This window comes from Pleurodeles waltl, chromosome 8 (assembly GCF_031143425.1).
Source record: "Pleurodeles waltl isolate 20211129_DDA chromosome 8, aPleWal1.hap1.20221129, whole genome shotgun sequence".
Taxonomy (NCBI): domain Eukaryota; kingdom Metazoa; phylum Chordata; class Amphibia; order Caudata; family Salamandridae; genus Pleurodeles; species Pleurodeles waltl.
In genome coordinates this window covers 1,509,308,605-1,509,324,303 of record NC_090447.1, presented here as the reverse complement: position 1 = coordinate 1,509,324,303, position 15,699 = coordinate 1,509,308,605, and the positions used below count along the sequence as shown (strand labels likewise).

Genomic DNA, 15,699 nt, shown 5'->3' with positions numbered 1-15,699 from the left:
TGAGCCAGAATGGAACATAACAGCCCCCTTGGTAGAGTGCACATTCACCCCAATGCAAGTCTCTTGGCGCTATTGACATATTACCAATGTTGATGTTACTCACATTAATGCAACTAATTTTAACAGATGAAAGGCTGAGAGGACTTGCTAGGAATCAACACTGCAGCTATTGAGTCATAAAACATATTGGCAGCATCTGTGCATTAGTCCACTGACCAATCAAACCTGACCCCCTGGTATGGACTTATTTTATACTCATTACTTAATATTGGCAAAACTCTAAGCTTCCTTCCATCGAGGTGAGTTTCAAGTAGGGGTAGGTGAAAAATTCTGCTTCTCCTACAGAGTTTGCAGAGTTGTGCTCACTCTGCGTTCCTCTTAGAGCGTGGAGTTCTGGCAAAATGCCGCCAACTGTCGCATGGAAGAGTTTTTCACATGCACGGTTCGCCAACGTTAACTTGGTGAGTTTAGCTCAATTTTCAGGCGCTAGAATTCCTCCTGGGGACATTTCCCAAAACGGCGGGTCATGGCAGGTCACGCCCGTTTGTGTAAAGAAAGCTGTCGCTCAAGTGGAAAGTCTACTTGAGCAGCAAAAAAAAGAAGCACCCTCTGGCGTGCCGAAGTGGTGCCGTTTGCTCTGATTTTACAGTGCAGAACAAACTCTTGGCGCTAAAAATCAGCGCGAGCAGCGCAACATGCCCACGTTCCGCCCACTTGTGGAACTCCACAGAATCTTGCTGAGTTTTTATGTAACTCTGTGAAATTCTGCAGAATCAAACTCTGCGAGATCCGCCCACCCCTCAAGGACACCTTATATAGAGCTATATTTTTGTTGTCTTGTTTCATCCGGACATTTCAACCAGTTAGAATGTTATAAGGCATGGTTACAGTGTATCCAAAAATCCCATTAGCTTATGTGAACAGCATCATGTAATCAAACCTCATACTTCTCAGCACTTTAGGACATCTCCTTTCACCAAGCCTTTAAAGTAAACAGTAACACAACAGAAAAAAAGCAGGATGGTAGAGTAACATTAGCAGAGCACACACTCACCCTGATGCAGGCCTATTGGCTCTATAAACAGATAACAAATGTTTATTGTTTTCCAACTGTACTGATTTTAACAAGGATGAAAGGCTGAGTGGACAAGGCAATGTTTGAACCAGTATCCTTGGGTCAAAGACAGATTACTACAGTGCCTGCATTACTCTACTGAGCCACCAAACCTATCACATATTAGAAATGCATTTATTGCATTACTCAGTGTCAACAGTAAGGCCAGTTTTTATTGTCAGTTTATGTAACACTGCTACACGTCACACTATTATATTGTACTGTAATATTTATGTAGACTTACTCCCCCTATGTAGTGCTCTGAAGCACTTGCCTATATGGGTAGCACGCTACACCACCTAGGATGTGCAGTTGGAAGGATGCTGTCTGTGGTTTGATCCTATGTGGGAAGTGTTTCCATGTTGTACGTGAGGACCAGTGAGGCACCATAGAAGCCACTAGTTTCTCTGCAGTCCATACACATTGTCATGCACCAGGGCACTGATGGCCACTGAGTTTTTCTTACTGAGGGAGGACTCTGTACTTTCAGACATGAGTGATGGCATAAGATGTTTCTAAATATATCACAGAAAGGTGACCATTTATTTGGGCTTTGTATGTTTGGTCTTTCGCTGCAGCACAATATAAACTTTATAACCAAGAGTAGTGTAAGTAACTGAACCTTCGGTGTTCAAAGAAACTAGTGCTTGGCAGGGCGTGACTTTGATACCCAGTAAGATACAGCCTCAGCCTTCTATCCTCCAAAAGGTCAGTCATAAACTGGGTACTAGTAAATCCTGTTATTTATAGCGCTTAGAAGCGGCATAGGTGTGGTATGATGTGCTATATAAAAAACAAGCGAATAGCAAAGAATGGCCCAGAATGGTTTATTTCACTGGTTCCCAACCATTTAACTTCTGTGGACCCCCTCTTCATCATTACTGGAACCTGGTGACCTCCACTGAATCATTATTGGAATCCAGGGACCCCCAATGAGTCATTACTGGAAGCCGGGGACCCAGGCCTAAAAATTGTCAATGATTTGAACTCCAAAACAATACAAAACAAATTCAGAAACAAGCATTCCATTAAACAGATACACAAATTGTAATAATTTTTTTAAAATAATTTGCAAACAAATAAAATAAAAAATAAACATTTTCATTTTAATAGAAAGGTTGGAGCTTTTCTAAAGTGAATGGAAGCCACACATCGTCCGTAGTATATTCTGTTTGATGCACCCGCACTGCCCCCACAAATCAATCTGAGGATGCTAATTTAATCGTCATCTTCCAATTTCAAATTCCTTGACATTTACAGTACGTTTTAAAATTTTCAGTTGTACATTAAGCCACTTTATTTATATACACTTTATTAATCTGCTAATATTTATTTTCAAAGCAGTCATGGACCCCCTGAAGAGGCTTCAAGGACCCCCTGGGGTCCAAGGACCACAGGTTGGGAACCACTGGTTCATTTCATAGTGGCTTCAGAGAACACCAACAGCAAACTCTCAGCAATATTTTATTAAAATAAATCCATACTAGTAATTTTCCCAGGCATGTGGGCAGCGCTGTACAAAATGGAAATGCACAGGGCCTACTTTTGTACAAATTAAGGTATCTAGCAGTTTTGCATACTCCTTTGTGACATATTTTTCCATAGAGACTACTATTTTTAATAAATTGTGGTACAAATATAAATTCACAGGGAAGGTGACCTTCAAGGGAACAAATGACATGCAGGTTTGTTGTGCTACTTGTGTTCAATTCTGTGGAAAAATGTGTAACTTCGCTAAAGTGTATGTGCTGCACATGGTCAAAGACAAGGCTAAAGTGGACGAGTAATAAGCAGTGCTTAATTTGTAAATATGTAAGTGCCAGGTCCCTCATCAGGAGGCCACTGCAGCTTGCACCACTCATTGCCCCCACCAAAGCTGACAATGACAGTACCAACACAACAATTAACCGTCACACACCTACAAGTGTGACATTTTAGACTATTCCAGGCCTCCCAAAACTATAACAATGAGTTAGCCGACAGGTGTTAGCCATTTCTAATGTATATTGAATTAATAAACAACTGTTGTTGTGCTAATCTCTGAATTAGATAAACAGCGCCACCAGGTGGCAGACTGTCATAAGAGTCGGTGTTGAAAATTAAGTGCCGGTGCTGAGACCAGAAACCACCAGCTCAAATTAAGCACTGGTTATGAGAGGGGAAGGTGACAAGCAGACAGTGATGCAATGTGATGTACTGTTTTTAAAAGAAGTGAATCTTTAACTCTTTCCTAAATTCCCAAGTGTTGCAATCTTTTGCCATGACTTTTTCTGCATGCTACTGTGTATATAGAATATCACAAAATGTAAAATTGCCGTATATAGATCTAAGTGCATTTTCCATCTTGACTGGGTTCGGCTAGAGTGCAGACGATGTCGCTACTTAGTGACGGTTATCTTCCAATGCACAGAAGAAAAGCTTCCCAGTGGAGAGGGAAAACCAGGAAGCTTCACTAGTTCTGTAAAGTGTGAAAACTTCCCAAATTTTGCAGGTGAACAAAAAATGCACACACCTTATTAGAAGCAGCAAACGCAATGTTTACCTTTCTGACACAGTAATCACAAACTTACTAAAACCAGTGGTTCCCCAACGTTTTAGACACATGACCCATTTTTTTAGAATAACAAACTTTCGTGACCCACCTATCTCTAATGGACATGAGGCAGGGAGATTTTTTTAATGTAACTAAAGCAACCTGTGGTAGCACATTGTCATTTACAGGAACCCATTCCCCTTTGAAACTGCCACTAAATTGCACAGACACAGTTTTACTGATAAAGCTACATAGCACACCAATAATGATGTGTGGAAATCGGGATTCTGTGAATATTTATTGGTGCATCACCAAGGGTCTTGATTTGTTTTAATCCTATTAAAATCTCTGTTTCCAGTAACCTTCAGAGTTACAAGAAAAAGTGCTTCATTTTGCTTTCCTAACTTCTGGATGCATACAGCTATTTACAGGTATTTACATTTTGTTGTGTATTGAAAAAACAACATCCTACGTTGTCACATAATTCACTTTAAAAACTGGTCTCACTTTGCAGTCAGAGAAAGTAAAGTAAACACTGGTCCTCATGTTAAAAGAATAAAGCAGCCTGACATTTGATCTCTGTCTTTGAATCACCAGCAAGTGTGACAAATTAAACTCAGAATTTAAAGGCATCTTTATTTATTGCTCCGACTTTGGTCACCCACCGAAAATCAGCTCAGGACCCACCAGTGAGTCCCGAGCCACAGTTTGTAAAACACTGACTTACACTATTAGCAGACATGCAGGGATCATGTTCATGGAGCACACCCCAATGTGAATAATTCTCAATGCCTCAGTAGAAGGTCCTAGCTACAGGGAATGTCGTTCAAAGCAGACCTGGCCCTCATCACTGGAAATTAGTTACATGTGGGAGGGGCCCTCTGGGCCATAGGAACATTGTGAAATGGGGCTGTCAATCAAGCGCTGGGAGCAATTTGTGTGATAGGCCAGTCATAGTTCTCTCTCCCTTACATCTGCATTAGCGGAGGCCCTCATCCTTTTTAACCGGTGCAACATTGAGCCTGGAAATGCATGAGAAAGGTTTGAAGAGGTTGGTACGGATGTATGTGACTTGAGCTTAGTTACTTAAGTTTCGAAAGTGGAACAAGCACAGTTTTCAAACTGGACCAAACCACATTGTAGAATTTTAAAACCTACTTGCCTATTGGTTCCACCTCGTGTGTGACACTTTCAGCCAATTCTGGCTCTTTAGCCACAATCACTTTGCAAGTTGAGGTTTTTAGGTTTTTTAGCCCTTAATGACAGTGTTAAAAGCAAAACTACAAGCCACAGAATGCAATACACTCTTGGCACAAATGCCAGGCCTGGCTGATTGTACCACAGTTCATGCTGCCACTTTACAGCCTTGTGGAAAGCAAAATAAAATACATTTTGTGACCTTATGTGTTTTTCAAGGAGGCAGTCAAAGGTTCAAGTGTCCAGTGGGAAGGAGACTGCATTTCAGGTACAGGTGTGATCATCACACCCCACTGCTAATAAATTAGTAATAGCATTTCTCCCAAAACAAAAGGGCATGCAAAGATACCTTGGGGCAGATTTAGGATAAGTGGTGCTGCACGTACTGCAGCACCACGTATCTGGCGCCCCTTAGCGCCCCACTACCGCCACCATGTGCGCGCCGTATTTAAAATATGGCGCAAGGTAGGGGGCAATAACATCAGGATTTCTGACGGTATTGATGTACTGTTCAGGGTTAGCACCAAAACTTTGGCACTTGTCCTGAACCGTACATAGGTGCCCATTAAAAACAATGAGCTCTGAGCAGGTGTTAAAAATGCCGGAACAAAAATTATACAAAGAAATATTTTAGATTCCTGTGCGCCATTTTTCAGCCCCCCTAATGGGGAAATGCCCCCCCCCTTGCATACATTATGCCTGGCGCAGGTATAATGTGGTGCAAGGGGTTGCAAAGTGGCGCAGTGCAAGCATTGCACCACTTCGTAAATCTAGCGTGGTGATTTTGGCCTCGTTGGGCTACATTAGCATAAAAAAATGATGCTAATGTGGTGCATTGAGGCACCAGGGGCACTTAAATATGTCCCCTTATTGCCCAGAACAATGAGATCCTGCTGCAGCAGCAGACCTAAAATTTAAAAAAGAACAATGTGCTGGCACACCTCTATTCAAGCTCAGCCTAACGTTTGGCGTGCGTTAGGTACTGCGTGCGCGCTAACTTTGCAGCGCTGTACCTTTATTTGGTGCACAAAAGCCTGGTGAATCCACCCAATGAGAACCCAGTGATTACCTATCCCTACCTATCTGTGTTATTTACTTTCTCCTTTTTTTTATTGCACTCACTTCTGCCTGCTTGTGATATTACAGATAATGGCAATGGTTCAGTTCCTGGAATTGTACCAGTAAATGGTTGTAAAATCTGAGTGCATTAAACGTATTGATTTTAGGAACAAGTGCTATTTATTTGCTATCTTCTAAGTCTTCTTCATGATATGATATCTCCATGGACATTGTGGGGGTCATTCTGACCCCGGCGGTCTTAGACCGCCGGGGCCAGGGTCGGCGGGAGCACCGCCGACAGGCCGGCGGTGCCCCGCAGGGCATTCTGACCGCGGCGGTAAAGCCGCGGTCGGACCGGCAACACTGGCGGTCTCCCGCCAGTGTACCGCCGCCCTTTTGAATCCTCCAAGGCGGCGCAGCTAGCTGCGCCGCCGAGGGGATTCCGAACCCCCTACCGCCATCCAGTTCCCGGCGGTCCGCCCGCCGGGAACCGGATGGCGGTAGGGGTGGTCGCGGGGCCCCTGGGGGCCCCTGCAGTGCCCATGCCACTGGCATGGGCACTGCAGGGGCCCCCGTAAGAGGGCCCCTACAAGTATTTCACTGTCTGATTGGCAGACAGTGAAATACGCGACGGGTGCAACAGCACCCGTCGCACCTTCCCACTCCGCCGGCTCGATTACGAGCCGGCATCCTCGTGGGAAGGGAGTTTTTCCCTGGGCTGGCGGGCGGTCTTTTGGCGACCGCCCGCCAGCCCAGGGAAAAACTTAGAATACCCTCCGCGGTCTTTCGACCGCGGAGCGGTATTTCGGAGGGGGGAACTCTGGTGGGCGGCCTCCGCCGCCCGTCAGGGTCAGAATGACCCCCTGTGTCTTCTTCAGAAATTGACACATTTGTCCAGAAACCTGGTTCTGAGTGTTCAAACACTGGCAGATGGGGATCCTTTAAACAAGTTGGGCATAGATAAGTCCTCCAAAATTGTACAGTGCAAGTAAGCAAAACTAGGGATCCGACACCCTGGCGGGGAGGGAAATCTCAATTTTTTTAAACTAATGTTATTAAAGTTGTAGAAACAGAGATTTTTCATTCAAAACACATGATTATGGGATCGATCCAAATCATCAGATAATTAGATACTAAACAAAGCACAGCATTAACATTCGTACAATAAATTGAGACATCAACTCTTTTTAACAGAGTATGAAATACATCAGGAATCGGGTAGAATCGTGTTATTTGGGTTTAGTTGTAATTGTTTTAATTACTGAGAGACAAATGCAACAGACAAGAAAGAAAAATAACTGCTATTAAACTTGTTTCTAATTTTGTTTGAGTTTCTTCATCAGAAAAAAGATTTTTATTTTTAACATTGAGGCAGGCGTTGCATCTTACAGCACAATTTTCCGAAGAAGTGAATAAAAAAAAAAAATCACAGTTTTTAAACGCAGCTCCAAAGGGGTTGTATGACACAATCAAGCATGCTGAAACCACGCATGCCATAACAACATGGTCGGAAACACAACTCCAATTTTCCACGCATGCCTTTACCACGCATGCTTTTACAACTAATTTCATTGTAAAAGTATGCTTAGTAAAGCAATACGTGGAAATGGCATGCGTGGTTGTGATATACAACCCCCCCTTAACCTAAAAAACTGTTAGAGCGGCAGACCCTGATGCAGAGATCTGGCCTGGGACCAGGGTTCAATTCCCACCTTGGGGGTCTTGGGCTCAATTCTCTTGGACCAGATAATTCTCTCCTTGGTGCCTAATCTAATTAATGGGTCCCACTCTGTAACTCTGGGTAATAGCTTGCTTAATCTCCTCAATGGCCTTCATAGTGCTTGGATGCCTGGCTTCACCCTGGGGCTGTCCAGGAGTGGGTGCCTCACAGGGAAAAGGCATGAGGGGTTCCACAGGAGTATGCATACAGCGCCTTGAGACCCTAACGGGTGAGTAGTGCACTATACAAGTGCGTAGTTTACAGTTTTTTTTTTTAACTGACATATAATATTAGAGAATATCTACTCATAGGGGCTGGAAGTAGGGGTGTTGGGGGTGCTGCAGCACCCCCAAAATAACCATGTTGAGGTTCAGAAGGTGACCGAGCAATAAAGTTGCCTTGAAATTTTCTTTTTCTCTGGTAACAGTTTCTGTGCTTCAAAAGCAGAAGTCATGTCTAGCAATTACTTCAGGCTGTTTATTTGTTTATTGTTTATTGTTTACACATAATAAAATGTGAATACCTGTACATGAACTGTACAAGTGTCTCAGACTGGAACAGCAATTCACTAAGCACCAATGAAGCACATTTTTTATGATTCTGAAATAAATAAATACTTATTTCCTGAACCCCGATTTCCACTCGTTATCATTTGTGTGTTATATCATTAAAAAACTGCGGGCCTATTTAGAATGAGTTGGCGCAGGGCAGCGCCACAAGCCCCATGGTGCAAGAATGTCTGCATTGTTTGAAGGACTGTTTTGTGCAGGAAGGCACACCTTCCTGCACAAAACAATCCATGGAGGCTTTTTCCTCTCCACGTGTGCTGCAGAATGCGAACGAGAAAATATAAAGATATGTCTCTTCGCTATCCCTCCCTTCGGGAGGTTTACAGTTTTTACGTATTCCCAGGTTTACAGATCCTTCTAAATCTGGGAATGCATAAAACCCCATCGGTGTTGCGTGGGGAAACCCACTGCAACACTCATGGAGTGCCCCCCCAATCAGCATAAGCCAAGTCAACGACTTGTGCTGCATTGCCTGCACCATATCTATGAGGCCATGAAAAGCCACACAAAGTGGCTTTGCGTGGCATCGTAGATAGCGGTCTGCACTCTGCGCCACCGGAGAATTACAAAAAATGATGCATCTGCAGCACAAGGGGCTTGTAAATAAGTCCCTTTGTGTCTGATCAAATCCAGAGGCCATTTCAATGGAAGTTGTGCTGTCTGTAAATGGTACTGCACTATTTGCGACAATGTTCTCCAAAAAGCACCACCGACTACACACTACATCCGTGCTACTGTCCTGCTGAATACATTTGCTACACGTTTTTTGTGTGAAGCTTGGAATTAGAATTTTCACAATCCCTATGACTTCAGTGAAGTAACCTTCAAAGCAGCGCCCCCACTCTGAAAATTGTTTCAGCACCACTGAATCTACACAAGTGTGGAAAGATGGAAGCAAAACAAATCACACAGCTTTCGCCAACTCTGCAGAACTATCAGTGAAGTTACATAACTTTTTACAGGCTCAAAGAGCAGAGCAAGAAAGCCATAGTCCTACAGGTCCAGATCCCAGACAGCTGATGTACATAGTGATACAAAGGTCATAAACCCAGTACCAGTATGATATCAATATTTCATGAAATGACTACACGTGGCCTTGGCAACCAGAAAGTACATTCAAGGAGCAAGGAAAATATGCCATAACATGAGAAATAAGTGTTCCAAAATAACATGTAAATATCAGCCTGCATTTTTGTTCATGCTCTCTGTTTGGTCTAAAATGTCAGCATGTCTTTTTCACAAAATGCATTTCGTATGTCCTCAAATAAAATGTGTATTTGTCAGTAAAGGGCACATAAGACCACAGCCTAGAGAGTCAGGGCAAGCCTTGGGTTCATGAAAACAGACATTAAAATGAAACAGACAAAATAACAAGCAAGAGTTTCTAAACAGAACTAGCGTGGGTCTAGAAGTCTGTTGAGATGGCCAAATACTGTGCCCAGAATGATCTAGAAATAAATAGATAAAAAAGAATGAAGGAATATTGAAAATAAAAAGAACAAGGAAGGACATGTGGCTAGTGAAAGATCAACACATTGGGCCTGATTCACAAATGTAACTTTCACTTTGGAGTAGTTTACACTATTCACAAAATCCAAGCATAAATTTACTCCAAAACTTCAACTTATATGTCTCCATGGGCATGGGCCTGGAGAACTGTGCATAGTTGAACAATTTACACTACTGAGTAAGTTTACTACTTTTTGGCTATTCACAAAATCCAACTGTAAGATACACTTTGAAGTAAATTTAGGCTCCAATTTTGTAAGTAATAAATGTACTCAAAACTGTGAATTAAACAAAAGCGTAAGTTACCTTGTGAATCGGGCCATAGTGTTTGTACCTGTTTACAGCTATCAGGGCATCTGGTTGCATCAAACAGATCAAGTGCTTTGAAATCCAAAGCACACTTCTGTTTTTATCCTTCTTAATACTGCGAATAAATGTACACATCCATCAGAGACGCATCTCTTTGAAGTCATGAAAGCTACATTCTTGCCTCCCTTAGTGTATGAACTTCAGGTTTTTCAGAGTAAACTCTCCAATTGGCTAGGTGGCAAGCAGTGCAATCTTTTCCAGGGGCTATTTACCCACCACCTCAACAAACCAGAACCAAATTAGGCTCAAAGTGTGTTCACTTTTGCAGTTGCTGCTTTATCAGGCATGCGTAGTGCACTTCTGGGAATGTTGTGGAGAGCTGGAGAAGGTTCCCTAACAGGGCCAGACTAGCAACCCAAGGAAGCCCTGGCAATTTTGTCAGACCAACCCTGCTGTTGAGGGAGGGCGAGAGGGTTGGGGGAGGTGTGCACGTATGAAGCACTGCTGCAAAACCGTCTGACAGTAACAAAACCGGCCCCACCACTGCAAAACCAGCCCCCACCCTTCCAGTCTCCTGGGGAAACAGCGGATGCCCACTGCAGCCAGTCCGACCTTGTTCGCTAATGATTTTTTACTTGACAAGATCTTGAAACCTCCAAAACCAACAGTTGGTGTCTAGAATTGGATTGTACATTAGATACATTAGATCTAAGGCTGGCATGGGATAATAAAAGAAGATATATTATTTTTAAGTTATTGTACACTGCATCCTAGAGATAAAGTTCTTCAGATTGTATTATATAACATGCAGCAAAATGAAACATTCCTCTTTAACAGTGAAGTGCTAGTGCCAGGATTTAACCCAAACATATCGACTCCGGTCTATGCTTTGATTTAAACGGTTGTGCTTTGCACTGTTTGATTTGGGTGAATACGGACAATCATTGAAACGCAAGGGTAGCTCCCAGGTTGCAGGCTCAGTGGAAGCACTCAGGACAGTGCTGTATATACTGCCTGGTATTCAGCTCTGCCTTTTGATGGAACCCTTTTAAAATCCCTATTTTGGAGATCAGGTCTTCAGAGATGTAGAGATGCAATTATAACATGTTTTAATAGTCCAGAAATGCAGCTAGCTACCAGTTTTATAAAACTCAAGAAAGCGGTAAGCAAGCGAATAGATGAAACTGCTGTGTCTGCTTAGTGAAAAGCACCCATCTTACCTTCTGTATAAGAGCGTAGGTGGGTAACTCGTTGATTTTTCAATGACTTACGCTGATATGATGCTTAACTTACTTTCCATTTAGGACTTGCATACCAGACTAGACAGCTGTCAAGTTGCAAAAGTCCTACTGTTGGCTTACCAAGAACATAAAAGGGCTTACACTCCACCTATTGCCTGCCAGTGGTTGGCCTTACTTTCTTTTCTAATTCAATGGCTTTCCTTGTCCTATTTTGTCCATCCTGTGCTTGTCCCTCCCCCGGAGCATGGCCTGTTTACCATCCCTTTCATTGGCTAACCTGTATACTTCCACTGCTCACTTTTTCATTTTGGTTAAGCACTCCATGAGAATACATGATTTTCCAGTTCTCTCCCTTGTGTTCTCCTCAAAATGATCGCACCCTCCCCCAGTATTCTGTATTGCTCTCTGACACATGTGTGGTTTCCTCTGTCATGTACTTCTCCCATCACGCTCCATGTTGCTTTCTTCCCCATGTGCTTCTCACCCTGCCAGCTGTCTTGGACTCCCCCTCGTTTGCTTCTCCCCAGCTCACCTCTGTTGCTTGCGTTATCTTTTAGGCTTCTCCCACCACCCCAACGCTGTGTTCTTAACTCCAGCATGCGCTTCACCTCCCATCCCATGTTGGGCTCTACTTTGTACACTGCTTGTGCCCTGTTCCCCCACCCACTCCTCCTTTGCCCCCCACCCACAGTCCTTTTTAGGGTCGAGTACAAAGCGCTCTGTCCCTGGTGTAATCTCTCTGTAGGCTTTTAACCACGCCCATGTCACGCCCATCAGTTTGGTTGGTTCGTGGGCTTGCCTTTTAAAATTCACTTGATTTAGTTAGTGAAAGGCATGCATACGTCATGCTTTTTCCACGGGCGCCAAGATTGGCTGATGGTGTATCACTTGACTGGTGACAGGGCGAATCAGTGACGACTACATCCTCATTTCCCATCACAGGTTTGAGAATCCAAACTCCAGCATGCAAAGCGATGGTTGCAGTAGTGCGAAGAATTCCAGAGGGCGCTATGTGTGGTCTGGGGATCTCTTGCAACTGTAAATTCTATTCTATTTTTTTATTTGATGCTTGTGTTGTGAAAACAATAATAGTTTTCTTTAAAAATATATCGCAATAGATGACACAAATATTTTTTACGATGCAGTTAAGTCGTCGTATCTTTCGTAGAATGGAGCAGTTCTGAAATACTGCACCCGCGACTAGGAAATGCTACCACACCTTCCCAACATAAGAGGAGTGATGGCTGTCAAAAGATGAGCCTTTTTATAAAATAATATTTTATTCAGGTTCAACCACGTATTACACATGTACCTTAAACCAAAATCTAGACATCAAACCATGAGACATCAGCTTAACACCACCCACAGCCATCTGCTTCAACAGGGAGGAATAGAAACGGAATCATTACATTTACCACAATATACCGTTCATCAGTCTAAAGAAACAAGCTATACCACGGGCTTCAATTAGACGTTTGTGCGTTGCCCCCTGCCAGTGATGTCAATTGTCCGATGTATGCGACAACAGGTATGCCGTGAGAGGACCCCATTTGTCTTTGGGCCTTGAAGTCCTCGGTAATTCCTCTGCATAGAGTTTCAGCTGGGATTTACAATAAACCATGTCCAGTATCCAGTTTTTAGGTCGAGCGCGCAAGCGCTCTGACCTGTTGTAATCTATCTGTGGGCTCTTAACCATGTCCATCACTTTCACTCGTTCATGGGGTTGCCTTTCAAAAATCCTTTGCTATCATTGGTAAATGCTTTACTTTTATCCCTCCTTGAGGCGGTTTGGTTACTGCCTTGGACATCGACCCTGTTACTTAGATAATTGCCAATACTTTTGACTGCGAGCAAACTTCTTGTTCCCTATTGTGTCTCTCCTTCTCTGTCATGCTCATGGCTGCCGTGGCACTTTGAATCGGCTCACTTATGTCAACTGTTTTACTTTATATTTCCAATTTAAGTGGAAAGAAAAATCCAGTTAGGAATTTATAACGTTAACAGTTCTAACTTGAGCAAACACGAGACCCATTGCATTGCAAAATCTTTTTTAAATTTTGTGTTTTCATTAAAAAAATGGTCACTGTTGTTTTTTTCCAAGATAACTGGCATCCACCAACTTGTTTCGGTAAATAAAAAAACAAATGAAATGCTATATGCTTTTTTTCTTGTGGCACATGCATGGATGATAATGTATGCATGTGCCAGTGGAATGATGTAACCTCAAGCACAGGTTGCATCATTGTGGCTTTTTTTTCTTTTTTTGCCAATGCTACACAAGTAAGCATTTTGCTTTTCCCCTCAACACTGTACAGCATCACCAAAAGCAATTGCAAAGTCAGTAAGTCACAATGCAAGTGGATGCAAGTCTAGGAGGTTACCTAGGGTTCAGCTGAACTCAGCAATGGTGCATCTAGGCAGTCATGGAAGCGGTGTTAGCCAAGGCAACATCAGACTGGAGACAAAGATGTGCAAAAACGCAAAAACAAAAAACCCACAAAGCATAAGGAATTCTCCATCTGTGCACCGAGGGTCTGGAAAGAGTTGTTTCCCTATCCATAAGGAACGCCCCAACCCTGCTCCATTTTAGGAAAGCGCTGAAGACACCTCTTTAAAGAACATCACATCACAATTCAGAAACAGTCCACAATCCAGCAACCTCTGCGGTCACTCGTTGGCTGTATCTTTGCTTTTGACCTTGTCCATGGCTTTGGCCAGGTGATCCCTATCTACAGACATACATGCTGCCTTCAGTAGGTGAATGAGCATCTCTGCCTGCATCACTCATGCTTGCTTGAGAGTCTTTGCCTCTCTTAACCTACAATTTGGAGTGGTTTCCCTTGTGGCACCTGTTCTGGTGAGCACTTTGAAGCACATGGTTCCAGGTTTGCCGTGAGAATTTATGCGTGAACAGTGGCCTTCCGGATAGGGACTGGATGAGTCGCCCTTCTGAATGGCTGTCCCACTTTAGGGCTAAGCCCACAGTGTAAGTTATTCTTCAGAGCCAGACTGCGGTGGTGTTGAATCTGAGCTGCTCCCTTGTGTTTCTGATGTGGCAGGTGCTTGGATCAGAAAACACCAAATCGCCATACGATCTCACCTGAGGCAGTGGTTTTCGTTTTTTTTTTCTTTATTTTATTGGACAAACAGCGGTATATAATTTCATCACAGAAAAGACATCATGATCAATACATAAATCTCAAATATCAGTTATTAACTTTTTTTATACACAGAGTAGGTAAAGAGAGGGAAAATTCATTAGTAGCCTGGTTTTTCTATCAGTCCACTCTCAGGGCCCTGAAGCCATGAGCACAATAGTGCCCAAATTCTCGAACCTTTTTTCCTAGACGCGGCGCCCTTTATATAGTATTCCAGATGATATGCAGATAAGAGCCGCGTAATCCATTGATTCCAAGACGGAGGGTCAGATTCCTGCCAATCAGACGCAACACATCCATGTAGTACAGACAATGCCAAGAACAAAAAGTATCTTGATTGGTTCTTACAGACAGACCTGTCAACCCCCAGCAGCACCAGTTGAGGTGTTAAATTAATATTCTGTTTCAGAATTTTCTTTAAAAATTCTGATATTTCATTAATAAGCCTTGACAGTTACCCACAATTAATAAACATATGGCAAAGATCTGCCTCCGAGCTTCCACATCGTGGACAGGTGTTGCCCTCTCTTTTTCCCCAGCTGGCAATCTTAGCCGGTGTATAATATAAATTATACAAAATCTGGTAATGCTGGGCTTGTGGGCCGGCCGACAATAAGACATTCTGAGCCATATCTATGGATTCAAAAACTGCAGACTCATTAGAGCCTACCCGCAATTCCCATTTCTTAACAAGCAGTGCCACATCATCCTCTACTGAGTCTAGAAGGAGCGGGTACAAGTTCCTAATAGTACAGCCTATGGATTTACCCCCAGCCTCCATCAGCATGATCCTACCCCCACACGGGTTGTGTTTAAAGGTAGTTAATAAAAAATTCCTAATCTGCAAGAATTTAAAAAAGTCTCTGCTGTATAAGACAAACTCTGCATTTAAATCCTCAAATGCATTTATATGACCTCACTCGAAAAAAAAGTCCCCCACTTTCTGAATCCCGCGACTAGCCCATCTTGTACAATACCTATCCTTGAAAATCTCTGAAAACATAGGTGTGTTCCAGAGCGGTGTATAGTAGCAAACCCGCCCCATACCTATCTTGCATTTAACCTGCCCCCATACCTTAAAAGCAGATCTGATTGTTTTGAATTTAACCTTCTTGTACTAGCTAGGTTCTAAAACTCGTAGAAAGACTGCCTCAGCCTCCTTACCCAAAATTAGTGTATAGATTGAGGGAAGAGTATCTTGCATAGTTGTATCCATAAAATATAGTGTCTGTGCATATTGTAATACAGCCGCCAGATAATATAATTTGAAGTTAGGAAGCTCCCATCCCC

General features: G+C 43.0%; 1 protein-coding gene across 1 annotated transcript in view; it reads left to right on the top strand.

Annotated features, from left to right (window-relative positions):
• Positions 1-15,699, top strand: part of CASR (calcium sensing receptor) — a 233,786-nt gene that overhangs the window by 54,035 nt on the left and 164,052 nt on the right. The window lies entirely within an intron of this gene.